Source organism: Procambarus clarkii, chromosome 88 (genome assembly GCF_040958095.1).
Source record: "Procambarus clarkii isolate CNS0578487 chromosome 88, FALCON_Pclarkii_2.0, whole genome shotgun sequence".
Taxonomy (NCBI): domain Eukaryota; kingdom Metazoa; phylum Arthropoda; class Malacostraca; order Decapoda; family Cambaridae; genus Procambarus; species Procambarus clarkii.
The window spans coordinates 2,489,240-2,513,473 of record NC_091237.1 but is presented as its reverse complement, the minus strand read 5'-3'; the positions used below and the strand labels follow the sequence as shown (position 1 = coordinate 2,513,473).

At 39.9% G+C, this 24,234-nt stretch overlaps 1 long non-coding RNA gene across 1 annotated transcript in view; it reads left to right on the top strand.

The window, feature by feature from the left end:
* LOC138358972 (uncharacterized) overlaps positions 1-24,234 on the top strand; it is a 52,213-nt gene that overhangs the window by 3,610 nt on the left and 24,369 nt on the right. The window contains exon 2 of the long non-coding RNA XR_011225673.1: positions 7,184-7,225. This is a non-coding gene — a long non-coding RNA (uncharacterized lncRNA). The remainder of the gene's footprint in view (positions 1-7,183; positions 7,226-24,234) is intronic.

Sequence of the window (24,234 nt, the reverse complement as noted above, 5' to 3'; positions counted from 1 at the left end):
TCAGTTTTCTGTCAAACAGGACTCAGCGAGTAACTGTCAACCATATAAAATCTAGTCCAAGTGCAGTGAAAAGCTCTGTACCTCAGGGTACAGTCCTTGCACCACTGCTTTTCCTTATTCTCATATCAGATATAGACAAAAATACAAGTCACAGCTTCGTATCATCCTTTGCAGATGACACAAAAATCAGTATGAAAATTACCTCGGCTGAGTACATTGAAAAACTTCAAGCTGATATTAATAAAGTTTTCGACTGGGCATCAGAAAATAACATGATGTTTAACAGTGATAAATTCCAGGTACTCAGGTACGGTAAAAATGAGGACCTTAAACATAATACAGAGTACAAAACACAATCAAATGTACCCATAGTAGGAAAACAGCATGTAAAGGATTTGGGAATAATAATGTCTGACGACCTAACGTTTAAGGAGCATAACCAAGCAAATATTGCGACAGTCAGAAAAATGATAGGATGGATTACGAGAACTTTCAAATCCAGGGATCCCATCACAATGGTTGTACTCTTCAAGGCACTGGTGTTGTCCCGTCTTGAGTACTGCTCAGTACTCACTTCCCCCTTCAAAGCAGGAGAGATTGCTGAAATAGAGGGAATACAGAGAACATATACGGCACGCATAGACGCAATAAAGCACCTAAATTATTGGGATCGTCTCAAAGCCCTCCAAATGTACTCACTAGAAAGAAGACGAGAGAGATATCAAATAATATACACCTGGAAGATACTGGAGGGCCAAGTACCAAATCTACACAGTAAAATAACAACGTACTGGAGTGAACGACATGGAAGAAAATGTAGAATAGAACCAATGAAGAGCAGAGGTGCCATAGGCACAATCAGAGAACACTGTATAAACATCAGAGGTCTGCGGTTGTTCAACGTCCTCCCAGCAAGCATAAGAAATATTGCCGGAACAACCGTGGACATTTTCAAGAGGAAACTAGATTTATTCCTCCAAGGAGTGCCGGACCAACCGGGCTGTGGTGGGTATGTGGGCCTGCGGGCCGCTCCAAGCAACAGCCTGGTGGACCAAACTCTCACAAGTCGAGCCTGGCCTCGGGCCGGGCTTGGGGAGTAGAAGAACTCCCAGAACCCCATCAACCAGGTAATCAACCAGGTAGGGATAACGTTTCTACTAATAATATCTTTCAGGACATTTTCCTCCGTTTTATGAGCCGTCGACAAGAAGTTCCTGTAAAACAGTCTAATAGGGGATACAAGTGTTGTGCTAGTTGACTCTTCAGAGGTTGCATGGCGTTTCACCTTTCTTTTTTTGTTGTGTTGACTTTCAAAAAGTCACCACCAGTTATAAACAGCCAAATTAATGCAAAACTATATTCTACCCACTTCAAGACCCTAAATAACATAGAAGCAGCAAGAGAAAGTATGGGCCAATTGGCCTTCTGTATTTACTTCCATTCTTAGGTGTTCATGCCCAATTTATACCCATTGATTCGTGTTCTGTCACCTCACCGAAAACTTTTGTGTCACATCACCTCACCCAAAACAAATATAAGTATGATGTATTTTATGTGTAAACTAGTCTTTGAAAATGAAAGAAGCCCTTACAAAACAGTTTCAGGCGTCAGACCAAAAATAAAAATGTAAAAAATGAATTTTGGAGAGTTAATTAATTTTTCAAATACCCTCGAAAGTGAAGAAAAACTTAAGAAATATTGAGAAGATTCGTGTATTCGTGTTACAATTATTAATATTACCTTTTCGGTCATATTCTACAACACACACACACCTATATATATATATATAAATATATATATATATATATATATATATATATATATATATATATATATATATATATATATATATATATATATATATATATATATATATATATATATATATATATATATATATATGTGTGTGTGTATATCACGAAAATAAACACGTGATTAAGAATGTGACAATGTCAGACCACGGAGGAAAATGAAACAGGAATTTCCTTAAGTACTTTCGTATATTAAATACATCTTCAGAAGGAATAATCAGAAGGAATAATTCAGAAGGAATTCCTTCTGAAGATGTATTTAATATACGAAAGTACTTAAGGAAATTCCTGTTTCATTTTCTTCCGTGGTCTGGCATTGTGGTCTTTCCCATTTGTGTTTTTTCCGCACATATATATATATATATATATATATATATATATATATATATATATATATATATATATATATATATATATATATATATATATATATATATATATATATATATATATATATATATATATATATATATATATAACTTTAGAACACTTTCCCACCAGGAGACTCGAACCCTAGCCAGCACAGAAGCCTTCCAGCAACTGGCATAACAGGTACGCCTTAACCCTCTCCACCACCTGCTCAGACCCTTAAAAGAGATGGTAATTTCGGAGTATTTAAATACAACAAAGATCACCACCTCCCAAGAGCACTAGAGCAAGTGAGGGGTCATTTAGACGTTAATTTCATCAAGTCCCTGTTAATATGGGAAGACACAGTGTCTATGCTTAAGATAATAGTAAGACACTGTGTCTTCCAATATTAACAGGGACTTGATGAAATTAACGTCTAAATGACCCCTCACTTGCTCTAGTGCTCTTGGGAGGTGGTGATCTTTGTTGTATTTAAATACTCCGAAATTACCATCTCTTTTAAGGGTCTGAGCAGGTGGTGGAGAGGGTTAAGGCGTACCTGTTATGCCAGTTGCTGGAAGGCTTCTGTGCTGGCTAGGGTTCGAGTCTCCTGGTGGGAAAGTGTTCTAAAGTTGTATACTTGACTCTCGTGTTTAGGAGAGTTGTGCCTTATATATATATATATATATATATATATATATATATATATATATATATATATATATATATATATATATATATAACTGAAACGTCTTGTATATAACTATATATACAAGACGCCTTAATCCACTTGTCAAGTGGATTAAGGCGTCTTGTACATACCAGTTGCGTGGCTCCTGGGAGTATGGGTTCGAGTCACTTCTGGGGTGTGAGTTTTCAGTTGCATATTGTCCTGGGGACCATTCAGGCTTGTTCGCATATATATATATATATATATATATATATATATATATATATATATATATATATATATATATATATATATATATATATATGTCGTACCTAGTAGCCAGAATGCACTTCTCGGCCTACTATGCAAGGCCCGATTTGCCTAATAAGCCAAGTTTTCATGAATTAATTGTTTTCCGACTACCTAACCTACCTAACCTAACCTAACCTAACTTTTTCGGATACCTAACCTAACCTAACCTATCTTTATAGGTTAGGTTAGGTTAGGTAGGGTTGGTTAGGTTCGGTCATATATCTACGTTAATTTTAACTCCAATAAAAAAAAAATTGACCTCATACATAATGAAATGGGTAGCTTTATCATTTCATAAGAAAAAAATTAGAGAAAATTTATTGATTCAAGAAAACTTGGCTTATTAGGCAAATCAAGCCTTGCATAGTAGGCCGAGAAGTGCGTTCTGGCTACTAGGTACGACATATATATATATATATATATATATATATATATATATATATATATATATATATAAAAGTTTGTGAGGGTACCACCTCTGGTGCCAATGTGGGGACCCATAGCCTCGGAGAAGAAAATAAAAAGTATTCAGAGGAGACCTTGTGGTTTCTCACTGAACACTAATAGTATCTTCTCCTACCACCCCCATTCTTTTGTATGTACACATATATATTTACTTTATTTGAACTTTGTTACAAAAAAGGAGTTACATATGGGTTACAAAGATGGTTGTCATAGGTTGTCGAGTTCCTCCAGCTCCTCAGATGGCGGGCAGGAACCCTGGTTCGGTCCCTGGAACCCTGGATATATATATATATATATATATATATATATATATATATATATATATATATATATATATATATATATATGTGCGGAAAAAACACAAATGGGAAAGAGAGGTGAACGTTTCGGCCTGTTAGAGCCTTTGTCAACACTCAGTCTGGTGTTGACAAAGGCTCTAACAGGCCGAAACGTTCACCTCTCTTTTCCATTTCTTTGTGGTTTTTCCACATACAAATGAGCAGTGTTTAGTGATCGTCAATTGCATATGCCTGAAAGGTCCCAGGACTATATGCAACTGAAAACTCACACCCCAGAAGTGACTCGAACCCATACTGCCAGGAGCACTGTGCTGGCGTACAGGATCCCTTTACCGTTCGACCAACACGATCGGACAAATGAGGATGGTAGCCGAGGCTATTTCCATCCCCCCGACAGGGGGGATGGAAATAGCCTCGTGAAAAAGGATATCACGTGAAAAAGGATGTGATATCCATATGAGTGCGTAAAAAGCGAAGCTTTGTCAACCTTGGCGGTACAGTGATTAGGGTGTGACGTGGTAGATAAGGGTTGTGTCAGCTTACGCCACATCACTCCTGCCTTATCTCTCACAGTTAATTCTTCTGTCATGTCTCACATAGGCAAACAATTTGTCTTATCCAAGGCATAACTGTGACGTGCTTATCTCTGAAGCTAGAAACAGATATAATGGAATAATCAATGATGACGTCAGAGTCTGTCTCCTATGGATTCCTTCCCATATTGGTGACCGAATGCATGATGGAACTGGTGAGTTGGCCAAGACCTTTGCTCGTAAAGAGGGAATTGATTACCAACTTGGACTGCCTTTGAGCAGCCTGACGACAGTAATATTCCGGGAATATCAACAAAATTTCGGAAACTTGAGGCAAAGTGAAATTCACACCAGTTTCTCCATCTATCAACATTCTATTATGCAGGAAGCACCGCACGTCTATGGGTCTTGCAATAAGGTTAGCAGACTTCTAGATGTTACCACTGCTAGGCTTAGGCTTGGCTACAAATTCCTCTGGGAATTTGTAACATCTGGTGATGTAGATTTGACTAAATGTAAACTCTGTCAGCAGAACTATTCGCATACTTTGCGTCATTATATAATGGAAAGTGAAAAAATCGCGGAATTTAGAGATACCACCATCAATAGTGTCCAAGAAATGTGTAAGCAATTCATTCATAATGATGTGCTGCCCGAAATCTTAGCGAAGTATCCAAAATTTGCTTACTGTAAGTAATGCATGCACATGACTAAAGCTCCCGCCCAGTTGGGTGGGTGTGGAGCAAGACTAGTAACTGTGCGACTGATCATAGATGTAAAGTGCGTTGTATAGTGACTGTTGTGAGCCTCTTGCTGAATCACTTGTGACACAAACGATTATTGATGTGTGTATTTGTGTGGGTGATTAAATATGTAAGTGTATGTATATATATGTATACGTATGTATATGTACATGTATGCATGAGTATGTGTACATGCATATATAACATTAATAATTTTGTAACTAGCGTCAAATGATTCTTATTTGCTTAGCTAAACGAACTAGCAGCTCACAAGTTGGATTAGGGGCATGGTTATACCAAAGGAAACAAAGAGTTAGTATAAATGGAGTTAAGTCAATGGGAACCTGTTGTTAGTGGAGTGCCTCAAGGCTCTGTCTTGGAACTTCTGTTATTTATGATAAATATAAATGATTTAGATTCAGGTCTGAGCAGCAATATTTGCAAATTAACCGAGGATCTGAAAACTGGTTTGGATTAAATTTGAAAGTAGCCTGAAAAGTCACTTCATGACGATCTAAGTAGGGTGTTGAAATGTCAAAAGGTTGGCAGATGCAGTTCAGTGCTGATAAATGTAAGGCTAAGTAATGTTTAGATAGCGTTATAAGATACGAGCTAGAGGGTATTGAGATTGTGAAGTCTAATTGCGAAAGGGATCTGGGAGTTATGATTAGTAAGAATTTAAAAACAAAAAATCAATGCATACATTTTTGTAATAAGGCTAATATGATACTGGGAGTTATTTCTCGAAGCATAAGAAATAAAAGTCTTGGTGTTATTTTTCAGCTATATCTTGCTCTTGTTAGGCCTTATTTAAATTATGCAGTTCAGTTTTGGTCGCTATACAACTGAATGGATATAAATTCACTATTAGTCGTTCAGTGTAGGATGACAAAGTTAATCCCACAAATTACAAATCTTCATATGAAGAGAGATTTAAAAACCTAATTTATATTCTCTTGAAAGGCGAAGAGTTAGGGGTGACATGATTGAAGTGTACAAGTGGAAAATGGGTATAACAAGGGAGATATTTATAAGGCATTAAATATATAAGGCAATAATCACATAATAGAACAAGAAATAATGGTTATTAAATAAATTGGATAAGTTTATATTTAGGAAACGTGAACCTAGTGATAAATGACGTAAAAAGGGATTTCGATGTGGATTCAAAATATAACTTATTTACATAAATTCTTAGCAAAGCACAAAAACGTAGTATATCATACAAATTGATTAAATTTAATAATAATGACCCAAAAGGGATAACAATGGATCTGTAGAACTTTATGGATACAAATAAAAAATGGTACAAAAGTATTAAGAATTAAGAAGTATTAAGCCTAGAACAAGAATATCGTCCAATTGGTTAGAAATGGTTATTGGTTAGAAACACAGTCTCCGTGGTGTAGTGGTAAGACACTCGCCTGGCGTTCCGCGAGCGCTATGTCATGGGTTCGTATCCTGGCCGGGGAGGATTTACTGGGCGCAAATCCTTAACTGTAGCCTCTGTTTAACGCAACAGTAAAATGTGTACTTGGATGAAAAAACGATTCTTCGCGGCGGGGATCGTATTCCAGGGACCTGCCCGAAACGCTACGCGTACTAGTGGCTGTACAAGAATGTAACAACTCTTGTATATATCTCAAAAAAAAAAAAAAATGTTAAAAAGGAGATAAGGAAGGCAAAAATAAACTGTGAAATCCATCCGCATTTTGATGTCAAAATCCTCAACGCCCAAATAAAGGTTTACAATAAATTATAGCTGCTCACACCCTACCTTGCCTTGCTACTACCTTTTACAATCTTCTATGCCTGGTCAATAGGTTAAAGTAGTTTAGAATCTCATTTTCTGTCCGTTGTGTCAACTCAAGAGGATGGACTAAGTTATTCACATAAACATGCATGATGCACAATACAAATATTCGTATGTCTGGCGGCATTGTTGCTTAGATGAGTACTATCAACTTTCTCTTAATAATATATATGATTTATATTTCAGGTCCCTGCCTTAAGCATGGAACAGTCTCAATGGCCTAACCAGGTGAGTGCAAAACATGTTTTAAATGCAGGTCTTTGCAAACTTCTTCTATTCATCAAATCTATTTAATTTTTCATTTATTTCATCAAATCATTTTTCATCTATTTCATCAAATCACCTCATTTTGTGGGGCACACGTGAGGAACACAAATGCGAACAAGCTTGAATGGTCCCCAAGCATATATGCAACTGAAAACTCCACACCCCAGAAGTGTCTCGAACCCGAACCTCCAGGAGCACATTGCAACTGGTGTTCACGGTGCCTTAAAAAAATTGACCATAAATGATCGAACAAAAGACAGTTATAGCCGAGGCAATTACCATCAAAGTGCTTTCAGGGTGGTGGTTCAAATAGCCTCGGCTATCACCGCCTTTTGTACGTTTCTTACACGGCCTCCCTCTTCTCTTAAAACAGTTCGGTCACTAGTTTCATCCACAGTTCGGCCACTAGTTTCATCCACATTATCTCTAGCTGTGGGAACCGACCTGTGAGATTTATATTTATTTAATTTATATGAATTTATATTTACGTTAATTTATATACTTCGATAGCAATTTGTATAATGTTAAGTGGACTGTATTTCTGCAATAATCTCTTAATCTCACAAATCGATCCTCTACACATTAGGGGGGTTTATTAAATTAATATATATGCAGCCAATCAAACTACAGTATTAACTACATACATTGAAAAGGTTCCTTATCTTATAGTACAGCAGGTTAGTCCACCAGGTATAACTAGGGTGTAGACACCAAATTATCCTCTTTGAGGTAGCTTCCATATCACCCAGTAACTGGTGCACAAAATCTTGCATCCTCGTCTTGACCTGTCAAAAGTGCGCTAGCTGTGAAGCCAGATACCTATATATGACAAGCTATATCAGAGAAAACACTATACAGTACATGGAACATGAAGACCTGGCTTAATTACCTTTAGTTTGAGGCTTCCACGTGATCTAACCGGGTCACCCTATATCCTGACATTAATGGCCATAAATGAATGATAAACGGGTTTCGGATAGACACTTAACTTGAATTTGTAGACAGCGTGTTGACAATGGTACACCTTTGGTTTCCATAACACTACGTCCAAGTAAATTTAACAGGAGCTGAATTTGCTCCCGTGTGAGCCTCTGGTCTCGTAAAAACAATGGCTGCCCTCCTTCCTCACTCTGACGCCTGGCCTACTTGTCCAGATGTCAATAAGTGATAGAAGGGTCACATTTACTCTACTTTAACACTGATAATTAAGTTAATTTATATAAGATGTTTTTATGATGGTAAAGTCCAAAGACTAATGTATTTAAGAATAATTCCCACCATAATAGGTGGTGATTTATAATAGTATGTGGTGATGATATCCCGTTTTCTTTAGACGGTAATTCCACTACAAGTTACGTTTTCTATGGGTAACTTGTTTATACAACACAGCTATTATCTGTATGATATTATTATTAAATGGTGTCGGATTTTCCGACATAATTCCCCAGGGGGCTGCTCACGGGTCGAAGTCCTATTTAGAACAGACGAACACCGATACTCCTCCTTCGAATTATTACATTAATTTGATGTTAGTAGTTAGTAATCACACATTTGTGTGTCTGTTCGTACAGGACGGATGTCCCGTACTAGAGTTGCAGGGGTTAGAAGTCTAATGCGATTTCATTTCCCTGTCAACTCTTGAAAGGCTAATATTCAAGCCTTATTACATATTATTTAACCCAGAAGACTGGATGTGATCAAGTACTACAGTCAAGTATGATTCAGGGACTGCAGTGAGATCAGTGACATTAGATATAACTTGAAGTTTCTTCAGGTAACTGGTCACTGATATATAAACACTGAGGCCCATGGAATACATCTTGATTAAATAATAAATGTATCAAATCAGTCATCAGATTTATTGGGGTTTAATTCAGTTAATTGATTCAGAGGATTGAATAGCTCATCATTAAAGTAAAGTATGGTTCTGAGACTGCAGTGGGATCAGTGACATTGGTCGCAGTGACTTGTAGCTGTTTTAGGCTACTGTTCACTGATTTGCCACTGAGGCCTCATGAAATCATCTCCAGCTTTAAATGATGATACTAACATCAACCTCTGTTGGTATAGTCAGCTGTAATCTCCTTAGTATAATGCTACTGGAGAAATATAATCAGCTGACAAATTTAGATTTCTATTGGTATTGTTTATCTGCAGGCATAGGTCTCCCCAGGCTTGATACTGGGCCTGAGAGTAATTTACCTCCTGCAGAGTTTAACATGGTTATACCCTGATATTTAGTAGGGCTACCGATGAATCGATGACAATAGTCTGTCCCTACAAGGAGACCGAAGTCGGTGAGGTGATCAGACTTAATATTATCTGCCAATTTTATTCCTCTATTTCTCAGGAATTTGGCTGTTGCTCTCAGACCTTGAACTTGTAGGTCTACTGGTATTTTGTCCACCACAATGGCTTGTACTCGACAGACGTACCTGCCTAAACGTACTGATGGTTGTACCACCTGGTAGACTTGAGGTCCTGCATCTGTTACAAACCCTGAGATGTTGAATGACATCTGGGCTACAGGCCTTAATTGTAATTCATCTGCCAACTTTTTAGTAATATATGTTCTCTGGGATCCTTGGTCAAACAACCCACGGGTATGGACCTTGGCCCTCTTATTCAGGATGGTAATTTGGGCAGTAGGCAAAGTCGTATTACCTTTAGACTTTGCCGATTGGACACTCTTTGTTTGTTGCACCTTGCAGTACTGTACTGAGGTGGGAATGCTATCTTCCACCTTGGGGTTTGGAGACGTTGTTTTGGTGTCTCTGCACAATGCTGCATGGTGCTGACCTTTGTTACACCTATTACAGGTGTGTAATTGGGTATCACAGTCGTTAATGTTATGTTTCCTGAGGCACCTCGTGCAATGTTGCAAATCTTTGAGTCGCTCAACACGGGCGTCACTATCAGGAAAATTAGGGCAGTGGTACATTGAATGTTTCTCATTGCAGAACAAACATGTTCCATAGCTTCCAGTACCCTTTGGTGTCACGTTCTTGGGTGACACAGTAACTATAGGCTTGGAGGGTCCCACTGCATATACGCCCACACTGCCACTGTTCCACTTTGGTGTTGAATTATATTGTCTAGATTGATTTGGAGTACCTTTGGTACTCTGTGGTTTACTATTATTGGTTTCTGAGGGTTTACTTGGTGGTTTTAATTTGTCATGTGTTCGTAATTGATGAACTACTGACTTTAAACCTTCAGATATTTCATTCATGGATAAGATGCTTTTATTGTAATGAGCACTCATTTGTCTCAATATGTCCCTAGGTATTGCCCTGGACAATTATTTTCAAGACCCACTCAGCCCCGTTTGTATCTGCTGTCAGGCTGAGGGCATTGATCAATGATTCTACCTCCAGCTTGAAGACTTGGAGTGAATCAGCTGAAGCCTCCGGTGGGGGTAAATGCAACAGCTCATGAACTAAATGTGATGTTCTTACTTCTGGATCAGCATAATTATCCTTGAGGAGTTTTACTGCCAGATCATAGCCGTCATTAGTTAATCTCAGATGGGATACTACTGTTTTAGCCTCACCTGATAATTGGCCTTGCAAATAAGAGAATTTACTACTCTTTGGTAAAGATTGTTTTGAGTCTACAAGGTCAACGAATTTGTTCCAAAATTCGTCCCAATCTTCCTCATCTTTTCCTGAGAAAGTGGGTAAATTAATTGGAGGGAGTCGAGCTTCTGCTTGACTCGTATTAGATGCAACTGTTGTTGTTGCTGCCTTGTTCTGGGCAATTAATTTGACATAAGGCTGTAATGTGGCTTGAGTCTGATCTTCATAATTCGCAAGATCAACCATAATGTCGTCTATTTCTGTTTCTGATAAATTGGTGTTAGCAAGTTCAGCCACATATGTTGCTATTTGACATTTGATTTGCTCAAATTTACCTGCAGCTGCTTGATAATAGCTTTCCAGGTCAGCATAATCAACTTGAGATTGTTGTGACAAATCTTCACATTTCTTGATCTGTCTTGTTAAGTGGCCTTTAAGACCTGCAAGGGTTCTTTTCATTCTCCCTGCATTATCCATACTGGCTCGTTGGTGAAGCCTTGTGGGGCTTGTACTTGGGCTGCTCATAATACTGAACAAACTCTAATGATAGCCTAGGGTAAATTCTGCACTCACTAGGCAATAATCCTACCTCTACTAGAGGTTAGCACTTAAAATTAATACACATTATATATATACAATCATCCACACTAATGATTTGAGTGATAAACCAGTGTCATTGGAAGTACCTTTAGGTTAGCTCTTCTATATCACCCTAGGATGGTAGAGACACTAATTAATCACTCAAAGGTGTAATGATCATAAGTAAATTATTATATATACAACTCAACTCGAGTTGATAAAAATTACACCCAAAATAGGGTCTGGACCATTCATTAATGGTGTTAAGTTGTTTAATATAGTACAACTGACTATGGTAATAATGGGACTAGGATGAACGATAATAGTTCAACTAGTCAATGGTTTTATCCTACCCTGTTGTGGGTTGGCAATTAGTAAATATTATACTGTGATCACTAGTGCAATATATATTAAATAATTCTCTATTTTGGAGAAATAATATACACAATTATTGATAATAGCCTCTTAATTAGCCTCTATGAAACTTCTAATATTATCTAGAAGTATTAAATATTATTAGTGACCTCGCGAAATAAAGTCCACAAAATTCGTAGATAATCTCTCGCGAAATGTAACACCACGAAATCCGTGAACAATATCGCGAAGACACAGCCACTAATTTGGCTGGCTTCTATATTAGCGCTGTCATTTCACAGAATAACACGCCACCAAATCTGTGGGTGTGCATGAAACCGCTGACGAAGCTGATCTGGGCTGAGGGAGGCTCCTGAGCTCCCACGAGGCAACGCCGCTATCTATGACTGGCTGGCCTTTGTTTAAATCACACTGCACTAGTATATATAATGAATCCACTGGTTAACTGGTTCATCCGGTACTAAGATGACCAAATGTGGGTTCAAAGGATCAAATAATCCGTCATCCGGTTCGAAGATGACCAAATAATGTGGGAACCGACCTGTGAGATTTATATTTATTTAATTTATATGAATTTATATTTACGTTAATTCATATACTTCGATAGCAATTTGTATAATGTTAAGTGGACTGTATTTCTGCAATAATCTCTTAATCTCACAAATCGATCCTCTACACATTAGGGGGGTTTATTAAATTAATATATATGCAGCCAATCAAACTACAGTATTAACTACATACATTGAAAAGGTTCCTTATCTTATAGTACAGCAGGTTAGTCCACCAGGTATAACTAGGGTGTAGACACCAAATTATCCTCTTTGAGGTAGCTTCCATATCACCCAGTAACTGGTGCACAAAATCTTGCATCCTCGTCTTGACCTGTCAAAAGTGCGCTAGCTGTGAAGCCAGATACCTATATATGACAAGCTATATCAGAGAAAACACTATACAGTACATGGAACATGAAGACCTGGCTTAATTACCTTTAGTTTGAGGCTTCCACGTGATCTAACCGGGTCACCCTATATCCTGACATTAATGGCCATAAATGAATGATAAACGGGTTTCGGATAGACACTTAACTTGAATTTGTAGACAGCGTGTTGACAATGGTACACCTTTGGTTTCCATAACACTACGTCCAAGTAAATTTAACAGGAGCTGAATTTGCTCCCGTGTGAGCCTCTGGTCTCGTAAAAACAATGGCTGCCCTCCTTCCTCACTCTGACGCCTGGCCTACTTGTCCAGATGTCAATAAGTGATAGAAGGGTCACATTTACTCTACTTTAACACTGATAATTAAGTTAATTTATATAAGATGTTTTTATGATGGTAAAGTCCAAAGACTAATGTATTTAAGAATAATTCCCACCATAATAGGTGGTGATTTATAATAGTATGTGGTGATGATATCCCGTTTTCTTTAGACGGTAATTCCACTACAAGTTACGTTTTCTATGGGTAACTTGTTTATACAACACAGCTATTATCTGTATGATATTATTATTAAATGGTGTCGGATTTTCCGACACTAGCGGCAACCGAGTGCCGCTAGAATGGCAGCAAGAGGAGGTGCCTCCTCTTGCTGCCATTGAACCCTTCGCTGCTTCCTCGTTCTCTCTGGGTCCTTCCCACCGGGAGGCACTCGGAACGGCTCTGGTTGGGACGGCTCTTTCCCTGCCGTCTCCTCTCGAGCTGAGAGTTGCGTCATTATCTCCAGCCGGCGCTCCAACACCTTAGACGTCCTCAATCGGATGTCGAAGTGATTCGCACTTGTTGAAGCTGAACCTTAGTGCACTCCGCCCACATGCTCTGGTCCCTTGTCGCAATAAACTTACTCACTTTATCCTCCTCCATCTCTAATCACTGAGCAACTGCACCAACACCACACTAACTACACTATCACAGTCTCTGCACTACTGGGCACTACTGGGCTACTTGTTCACTGTGTTCTCTGGCAACACTGTTCACAACCCTGGTAACATTGTATTCGCCTTCTGGCAACACTATTTTCTTATCTTGGCAAGGTCACCAATTTGTTACATGAGTGGCCTACTGGGTTGTGTCGGTACCTGAGATGAGGACCACACAATGACCACTGCTCCGGGTCTTTGCTCCCACACACTTGCATGCCACTGATCGCCCTGGGAGCCCTTCAGTCGAACCACAGGTGGAACCGCCACTTGCGGTCCGGCCTTATACCCACGGAAGAGTGAAGGAAGACTCGGCACTAACCTCAAGTCACCATCACGTCACCATCACGACCAGACATAAGGAGGTGATAGCCGAAGCTATTTGAAGCCGGCACCCGGATGGTAATCTTGGGCATAGCTTATGTCCGGTCGTGATGGTCAAGCGGATTAAGGCGTCCTGTACATACCAGTTGCGTTGCTCCTGGCAGTATGGGTTGGAGTCACTTCTGGGGTGTGAGTTTTCAGTTATATATATATATATATATATATATATATATATATATATATATATATATATATATATATATATATATATATATATATATATATATATATATATATATATATATATATATATATATTGTACCTAGTAGCCAGAACGCAGTACATGGCCTACTGTGCAAGGCCCAACTAAGCCAAGTTTTCCTGAATGTATATATTTAAAAAAAAATATTTTGAAATGATAAAGCTATCCATTTCATTGTGTATGAGTTAATTTTTTTTAAATTTGAGTTAAAACTACCGTAGATATATGACCGAACCTAACCAATCCTACCTAACCTAACCTAACCTATCTTAACCTAACTTAAACTAACACAACTAAGTCAATAATTTATGTTCTTAATATAATATACTAATAATTATTCATATAAACTAATTGGAAACAAATTATTGAAAATAAAGAATATCACTCGGCCTATTAGGCAAATTGGGCATTGCATAGTAGACCGAGAAGTGCGTTCTGGCTACTAGGTACGTCATATATATATATATATATATATATATATATATATATATATATATATATATATATATATATATATATATATATATATATATATATATATATATATATATATATATATATATATATATGTATATGTCGTACCTAGTAGCCAGAACGCACTTCTCAGCCTACTATGCAAGGCCCGATTTGCCTAATACGCCAAGTTTTCCTGAATTAATATATTTTCTCTATTTTTTTTCTTATGAAATGATAAAGCTACCCATTTCATTATGTATGAGGTCAATTTTTTTTTATTTGAGTTAAAAGTAACGTAGATATGTGACCGAACCTAACCAACCCTACCTAACCTAACCTAACCTATCTTTATAGGTTAGGTTAGGTTAGGTAGCCGAAAAAGTTAGGTTAGGTTAGGTTGTCGAAAAACAATTAATTCATGAAAACTTGGCTTATTAGGCAAATTGGGCCTTGCATAGTAGGCTGACAAGTGCGTTCTGGCTACTAGGTACGACATATATATATATATATATATATATATATATATATATATATATATATATATATATATATATATATATATATATATATATATTTATTTATTTATAATTAGATTAACTGGAGAACGTTGGCCGCTCTCCTCTCACCACCTCTGGCAACTGGGCAAATTCAAAGGGGCACTCGGACCCTCTCATGGTGGTGGGTTGGGGGGAGGCAGCTCCGTTGACGTAGACCTCTCGTCCACCAACTCTGCCACACACGTTCCCACGCTGTCTTCTCCAGGTTGTAGAAAATACTGTACAGGCTTACAGCCTAACCTACTACTAACATGATAATAATAAACACTAATATAATATATGCTTGGCCTATCTAGCCTAGTCATCAAAGGGGTAATGGGAGGGAAATAATGATCTACCCTTAAACATTCCTATCCATCGACGTTCTGTTCTCCGATGGTAGAAGGTATACGGTTCCCAGGACGCTCCTCGGCGTTCCGATTGTGTGTCACAGGTCCTCTGGCGTGGTGGAGAATTGCGTCATCTCCATTCCTATTACCTGGATTCAGATCTTCCACGCTGGTTCAACCAGTGATCACTGAGCACGTCGCTTTCCACACTCACTCCTTCACCAAGACACTTTCTCATGGATCCAGACACGATGCTTCCACTCCGGAACTTCAGTAGATGTGAGCTGGTCAGAGCAGCGCTGCACGTCGTACTGGGGTAGGACCCGCAGGGTGTCAGACTTGCCCACCCAGCGTCGCCACTCACCTCTGCCGCAGACTAACAGCCACAAGTACTCTGCCTTCTTTCGCCCACTAAACTCGGCTTCTTCGTTCTCCGCGGGAGTACACTAGTCCTCTCCGATGATGGTAAACTGCATTAGGCTGCTCAAATCCACTGAGCGAGGTTCCTAAAACCTCCATGCTCGAGAGCTCACTGACACAATTCCGCTCGCGTCGAAGGTCCGTAATTCTCTGCTGGTGCAGTGACCTGCAGGTCGTGAGCCAGGCCTCCCGGTGATGTCACAGCGGGCTCTGATTGGTCAGCACGTCACGTGACCTCGGCCAGCCAATCGCCAGCCTGCTGGCGTCCTCACGTCCTAGCACCAACCCGAAAGAGACGTCGCCATTTTGTATGTATTAGGGGGCGTTAGCCCCCCTCACCTGCAAAACTCAATAATGACAATTTCTCCATAAATTTGTAAGCTATCCAGTAGCCTCCTATATCAAATGATTCCCTTCACCTCAGGAATCCTGCAAGGAAAGAAGATATGACTCTTAACACTGGTTAAGTACTTTACGTTAATCACAAACACTTGTCTCTCTTAGATAACAACATGATGATACTCTACGTTATTCATCAACACTTGTCTCTCTTAACACAAGTCCACTTGTTAACAATAGCTCAAAGTCTCTTAAAATACATCACACTTGACTCCTTCAAGTATTCAGTGAGTAATTCCAACACCTAGACACCTAGGCACTGGGGAGAAATAGGAAAGGACACCTTAACAACAAGTTACAATATTGATGAGCTAGTTACAAAATTCAATATGCGTCGTCACATCATCAATGAGTTCGAGATCGACCAAAAGTACAGTTTCTAAATTAAGGAACTGACATATGTGGAGAGCTAGTGTCATACTTTATATGTTTGTCCTGCACACCGCCACCATACAGTGGGCAGTTGTGAATAAGTTACAATCACTTAGTTACTACCTACAGTTTGCAAACAGAGGATAATTGGCTAAAATTTCTAGTAGCAGATAATTTTAAATGAAATATTTGCACATGTTTACAACATTCCAGAGATTTTTTTACATTTCATAAAGACAGCAGTCAGTATGAATTGGCCTGTGGATCATTGGGTTGCAATCATACAGGGACAGTTTAAAGGGAAAGCCCAAGAAGTGTTTGCATCTTCTTATGACTATAAATTTGTACAGCAGACCAGCAGATTCCAGCGGCCTAGATTCAAGATTCTAGAAAAAAATCGAGGTTTATATAGGACATACGATCAAAGTATTTCTGATTTTAAAGAGTTAAAATTAATCACTTTGATTGATGGGTAAAATCGCTTTCAATTACAAATTTAGAGACTTTAAGAAACCTCATTGTGACGGAGGAGAGCTTAGGTTGTCTACCAGATAAATTAGCCGCGTTTATAGCTGAACATAAACAGACCACTAACATTATTCCACTAGCAAAGCCAGCAGACGAATATGAGTTACTCACTAAGGTGCCTTTCCGAGCACAGTCTAATACTTATAATTCTATGTCATTATCATATTCCTAAATCTCATGTTTTCCAGACTAGACCAGCTAACCCACTTACTCACATGAATTCTTCTCATGTAATGCCAAAGACTGAGAAAAGTAAGGCAGGGTTGTTACACTCTAATAATGTAGTGTCTAAACTTGCAGTTGGTTCAACTGTTTCGACCACTTGCAGATATTGCAAACATTGCAAGATAAGAGGTCATGAAGTTAATTCATGTGTTATTCTCCACCCTGAGTTGAGACCTACCGGTCTGATATTGAGACAGTGGTTGCAAGAACTAATTATAATGTTGTTCCACTGAAGCCACATTGGATGACTGATTTTTAAGATATACCTGTTTCCAGGGTGAAGAATTGTGTAAGAGAAGTAAATGGAAGCCAGCTGTTATGGTGAGAGGTACTGGTCCTTTCCAGACTCTCATATTAAACAGTGTACTCTCTAATGTTGAGATGAGAGACATTGGTGAATATGTAGTTGTTTAGAGTATTGCAAGTTGAGTATTGTAGTTATTGCAGAGTATTGAATGGCATAAGGAATATTATTGATTTTTCATGATAAATATCAGGCTCAAGTATTATTGATTCGTAACAATACCACACAGATAAACACGTATACACCTCAGTTGACTCCGTCTCAACCTATACCTATTTCATATGTTGAGAAGGTGAGAACTGGGTTGAAAGTGAGAAGTGAGGATTGACCACTCAGATCAACACAGAAAAGACACTTTAATAGGATAACAAGTACTTGTCGAGGTCGAGGTCGAGGGAGGGGGTAGACGTACCGTGCGCGCTCCGTTAAAATCGTGACATTAACAGGGATTCTTAGGACTACCGCCGTGGATTACTGATTACAGACATAACAAAGTGCAGTGACCCGCTGGAAAATTGAAAATAGTCATTAACAATAGAACTTTGTGTTAAATAGAGAATAAACGGGAGACCGCGTGTGAGCCAGTGAACGAGGCTTTGTGTACATGCGTGTATTAGGATAAAAACAAAAAAATAGTGAACGGTGATTCGTGGAACAGTGATGTGGAACGGGTATCACAACAACATATAAGTTGGAAGTGAATATTATAAATATAGAATACTAGAAATATAGAATAGTGGCAAGAGGCGGCATCAGTGGTTATAAATCGGGTAACTGGAAACTGGTGACATCAACCTGGGCCACAAGAGGTCACCTGTACTGACCGGGGGACCAGCTTCGCTACCCTACGCTAAGTACCTGCCATAAAGTTTGAACAAAATAACATACATAATATTACAAATATACGGTATACATACAATATTATAAATATTAAACATATAAATATATATACATATATATTGTTACAAATATACAATATACATATAATATTATAAATATATAGATATATACAACAAAACAAGGCAATATGGGAGTAAATAAACAAATTTGTGGCCACTGTAACAACTTCTTAAAGACGAAGGTAACGGGAATTAAATGTTATATCTGTAAGACTAGATTCCATTCGGCTTGTACAGGAGTGAGTAACACTACGGCACTGAGAGCTGGCCACTTATTCTGGGTGTGTAAAAATGACCTGCCAGCTTGGAATATCCTAAAAAACCTTCTAGATAACATGACGCATGATCGGAAAACATCATTCATTGGAAGCCTACCAGCCATCCAGAAGGAGTGGGAAAGGAACAACAATTCTAATATACAAGGGGCGGAGGCTATAGTCAGGGATGAAACTGAGGCTGAAACTCAGGAAGTTGTAAACTCTGACTCAGTAGGCCAGGATGTAGATGACAGTAAACTAGAAAGTGTAACAGACAGCACGGACAGCTCGATAGGTACAGACACTACGACGGTTCCCGATAGAGCAATTCAGAACAGAAGGACAGACTTATGCAAATTTTATGCAAAGGGCATATACAGACATAGATATGCTGGTAATAAGAAAGGATTAGAAGGCAGTTACCAACATCGCAAAAAATGTTTAAATATGCTTAGGAAAGGTGAGTGTCGATTTGGATCAATATGTAGGTTTTTCCATCCTGACATGTGCCAAACCTCACTGGAGGACAGAAAATGCTATGACCTCAGCTGCCCACACTTTCACGTGAAAGGCACGGAACGCTACATAAAGAGTGGCAAGCAGGATAATGAATTTGGAGGAAACTCTATAAATTTTTTATACCAGACCGGCAGAGAATTCAAAAGGAGCAGCATGGAGAGTGTATGGAACTGGATGCCAGATCCACTTGCATTCCAGAATTACAGATACAATTACCCACCGAAAGGGAACTACAACTACGACAGACAACTGCCCTACAACAATCAGTACTGGTCAGAACAAACTCATTATGTCCACGAATAATGGACTTGCCGAAAGTCTCCCATTCAAACTATCACTAATAGAGTAACCTCATTCATCTTTGCCAACATACAAGGACTGAAAACAAGAACAAACAACAAAGTACAGTTCATAAATGGCTTCCTCACGGAGTCAAATGCAGTATTTGGAGCTTTCACAGAAACCCATGCAAGGGAATTGTTGGACAGTGAGATATGGATTCCAGGATATAACCTATACAGGTGTGATAGGAAAATTAGGTCACATGGAGGAGTGGGTCTGCATATTAGGGAAGACCTTGTATGCTCGGAGCTCCTAAACGTTACAAATGAGGTGGTAGAGGTACTGGGATTAAAAATAGAGAAAATAAATTTAGTGATTATACTAATATACAAACCGCCAGATGCAACGGCTGAGGAATTCACAGAACAGATAAGCAAAATAGAGAATAGCCTTGATAATTTGGAGAACCCGATACCTGATATTATCTTCCTAGGTGACTTCAACTTGCCTAGTCTCAGGTGGAAAATAACAAACAATAATATTATACCAGGAAATCTATCAGGACCTAATCAACCACAGATTAGAGAACTACTTAGATTCTGTGACAAATTTTCACTCAATCAGCAGATATCGGAGCCAACGAGAAATGAAAATATTCTAGATCTGGTCTTTACGAACAATGAAGACATTATCAGAGACATTACGATATCAGATACCACATATTCAGATCACAAGCTCATTGAAGTGCAAACGACCATCAATACTCAGAATAGACCTAAAACGTTGATAAAGCGAGAGGGGCTATTCAGTAAATTCAATTTTAATAATAAAAGGATAGACTGGGAGATAATAAACAGGGAACTTACAAACATTCCATGGGGAACTGTTCTAAGTAATACAAGTCCTACAGAACGAATAGAAAAACTGACTTCAGAAGCGTATCAAGTCTGTCTGAAACATGTTCCTTTGAGGAAAGCCAGAAAGAGATCTAACGTAGAAAGAGAACGCAGACGACACTATAAACGCAGGAAAAAAATAACGGAACTGCTTATGCAGACACAAATTTCCCGTCAAAGAAGGAATAATTTAAATAGGGAGATTGAAGAAATCGAGCGGAAATTGAAACACTCATATGAAACTGAAGAAAGGCAGTTAGAACAGAAAGCCATTCAGGAAATAAAGAAAAATCCAAAATATTTCTTCTCATATGCGAAATCAAAAGCAAAAACCACTGCCAGTATTGGACCTATTCGTACAAGTGAAGGTTCATACACGGAGGGTGACAAAGAACTTAGTGAAATCCTAAAAAAGCAGTATGAGGACATGTTTAGCACTCCAATAAACAACATGAAGGTGGAAGATCCAGACAATTTCTTTATGCGGGATATTCAAACCCCTGTAAATATAACTGATATAAACACGAGCACACTAAATTTTGAAAAAGAAATTGAAAACATGCCCATGCACTCGGCCCCAGGTCCAGACTCATGGAATTCAATATTTATAAAGAAATGCAAAGTGCCGGTAGCACAGGCACTCAGTATAGTGTGGAGGAAGAGCTTGGACACGGGGGAGATACCAGATGCACTTAAAGTAGCAGACATAGCCCCTCTACACAAGGGAGGGAGCAAAGCATTGGCAAAAAATTATAGACCAGTTGCACTAACATTGCACATCATAAAAGTATTTGAGAGAGTGATTAGGAGTCAGGTCACCAATTTCATGGAGACCAATGACCTTCACAACCCAGGCCAACATGGATTTCGAGCGGGAAGATCGTGCCTCTCACAGCTACTTGAGCACTACGACAAAGTCACTGAGGCATTAGAAGAGAAACAGAATGCTGATGTGATATACACGGACTTCGCAAAGGCTTTCGATAAATGTGACCATGGCTTGATAGCACACAAAATGAAGTCAATGGGAATAACCGGTAAAGTAGGACGCTGGATACTCAGTTTTCTGTCAAACAGGACTCAGCGAGTAACTGTCAACCATATAAAATCTAGTCCAAGTGCAGTGAAAAGCTCTGTACCTCAGGGTACAGTCCTTGCACCGCTGCTTTTCCTTATTCTCATATCAGATATAGACAAAAATACAAGTCACAGCTTCGTATCATCCTTTGCAGATGACACAAAAATCAGTATGAAAATTACCTCGGCTGAGGACATTGAAAAACTTCAAGCTGATATTAATAAAGTTTTCGACTTGGCATCAGAAAATAACATGATGTTTAACAGTGATAAATTCCAGGTACTCAGGTACGGTAAAAATGAGGACCTTTAACATAATACAGAGTACAAAACACAATCAAATGTACCCATAGTAGGAAAACAGCATGTAAAGGATTTGGGAATAATAATGTCTGACGACCTAACGTTTAAGGAGCATAACCAAGCAAATATTGCGACAGCCAAAAAAATGACAGGATGGATTACGAAAACTTTCAAATCCAGGGATCCCATCACAATGGTTGTACTCATCACGTCACTTGTGTTGTCCCGTCTTGAGTACTGTTCAGTATTCACTTCCCCCTTCAGAGCAGGAGAGATTGCTGAAATAGAGGGAATACAGAGAACATATACGGCACGCATAGATGCAATAAAGCACCTAAATTATTGGGATCGTCTCAAAGCCCTCCAAATGTACTCACTAGAAAGAAGACGAGAGAGATATCAAATAATATACACCTGGAAGATACTGGAGGGCCAAGTACCAAATCTACACAGTAAAATAACAACGTACTGGAGAAAACGATATGGAAGAAAATGTAGAATAGAACCAGTAAAGAGCAGAGGTGCCATAGGCACAATCAGAGAACACTGTATAAACATCAGAGGTCCGCGGTTGTTCAACGTCCTCCCAGCAAGCATCAGAAATATTGCCGGAACAACCTTGGACATTTTCAAGAGGAAACTAGATTTATTCCTCCAAGGAGTGCCGGACCAACCGGGCTGTGGTGGGTATGTGGGCCTGCGGGCCGCTCCAAGCAACAGCCTGGTGGACCAAACTCTCACAAGTCAAGCCTGGCCTCGGGCCGGGCTTGGGGAGTAGAAGAACTCCTAGAACCCCATCAACCAGGTAACAACCAGGTACTTACGGGAAGGCTGGCCCTCACCATTCACTCAAGGACATTCATGCAAGCAGCCTCGTAGGTGGCCCGAGAGCCGGTCTCGCTCGTGAACGACGCGAGAGCTCAATAATATTACAGAATTTCCCGACACCAACATACTTGATACTGCACAGTACTCGAAGTAGGCATGCTGTACCTGTACACCGGCCAAAAGTGGTACCTTATGTACACACACTTGACACTGCAGGGTACTCGCAGGGGGCGTGCTGTGTCTACACTGACCACTGGTGGTACTTTATGTAGAAACACTTGACCTGTTTCAAGATTAACAACATGCCCCCCCCCTGCAATAATTGCAGGGGGCATTAACAACATGAATGCTGTGTTTCTACACTGACTCCAGGTGGTACCTTATATACACACACTTGCCGGTATAAGAAAATGACGCCCTAAAATCGCACTGGGCATGTGAGGTAAGGGCGGGGCAGGTGGTGATGTCACGCAGTAGAGTGAGGGCGGGGCAGGTGGTGATGTCTCGTAGTAGAGTGAGGGCGGGGCAGGTGGTGATGTCACGTAGTAGAGTGAGGGCGGGGCAGGTGGTGATGTCACGTAGTAGAGTGAGGGCGGGGCAGGTGGTGATGTCTCGTAGTAGAGTGAGGGCGGGGCAGGTGGTGATGTCACGTAGTAGAGTGAGGGCGGGGCAGGTGGTGATGTCTCGTAGTAGAGTGAGGGTGGGGCAGGTGGTGATGTCACGTAGTAGAGTGAGGGCGGGGCAGGTGGTGATGTCACGTAGTAGAGTGAGGGCGGGGCAGGTGGTGATGTCACGTAGTAGAGTGAGGGCGGGGCAGGTGGTGATGTCACGTAGTAGAGTGAGGACGGGGCAGGTGGTGATGTCACGTAGTAGAGTGAGGGCGGGGCAGGTGGTGACGTCACGTAGTAGAGTGAGGGCGGGGAAGGTGGTGATGTCACGTAGTAGAGTGAGGGCGGGGCAGGTGGTGATGTCACGTAGTAGAGTGAGGGCGGGGCAGGTGGTGACGTCACGTAGTAGAGTGAGGGCGGGGCAGGTGGTGACGTCACGTAGTAGAGTGAGGGCGGGGCAGGTGGTGACGTCACGTAGTAGAGTGAGGGCGGGGAAGGTGGTGACGTCACGTAGTAGAGTGAGGGCGGGGCAGGTGGTGACGTCACGTAGTAGAGTGAGGGCGGGGCAGGTGGTGACGTCACGTAGTAGAGTGAGGGCGGGGCAGGTGGTGATGTCACGTAGTAGAGTGAGGGCGGGGCAGGTGGTGACGTCACGTAGTAGAGTGAGGGCGGGGCAG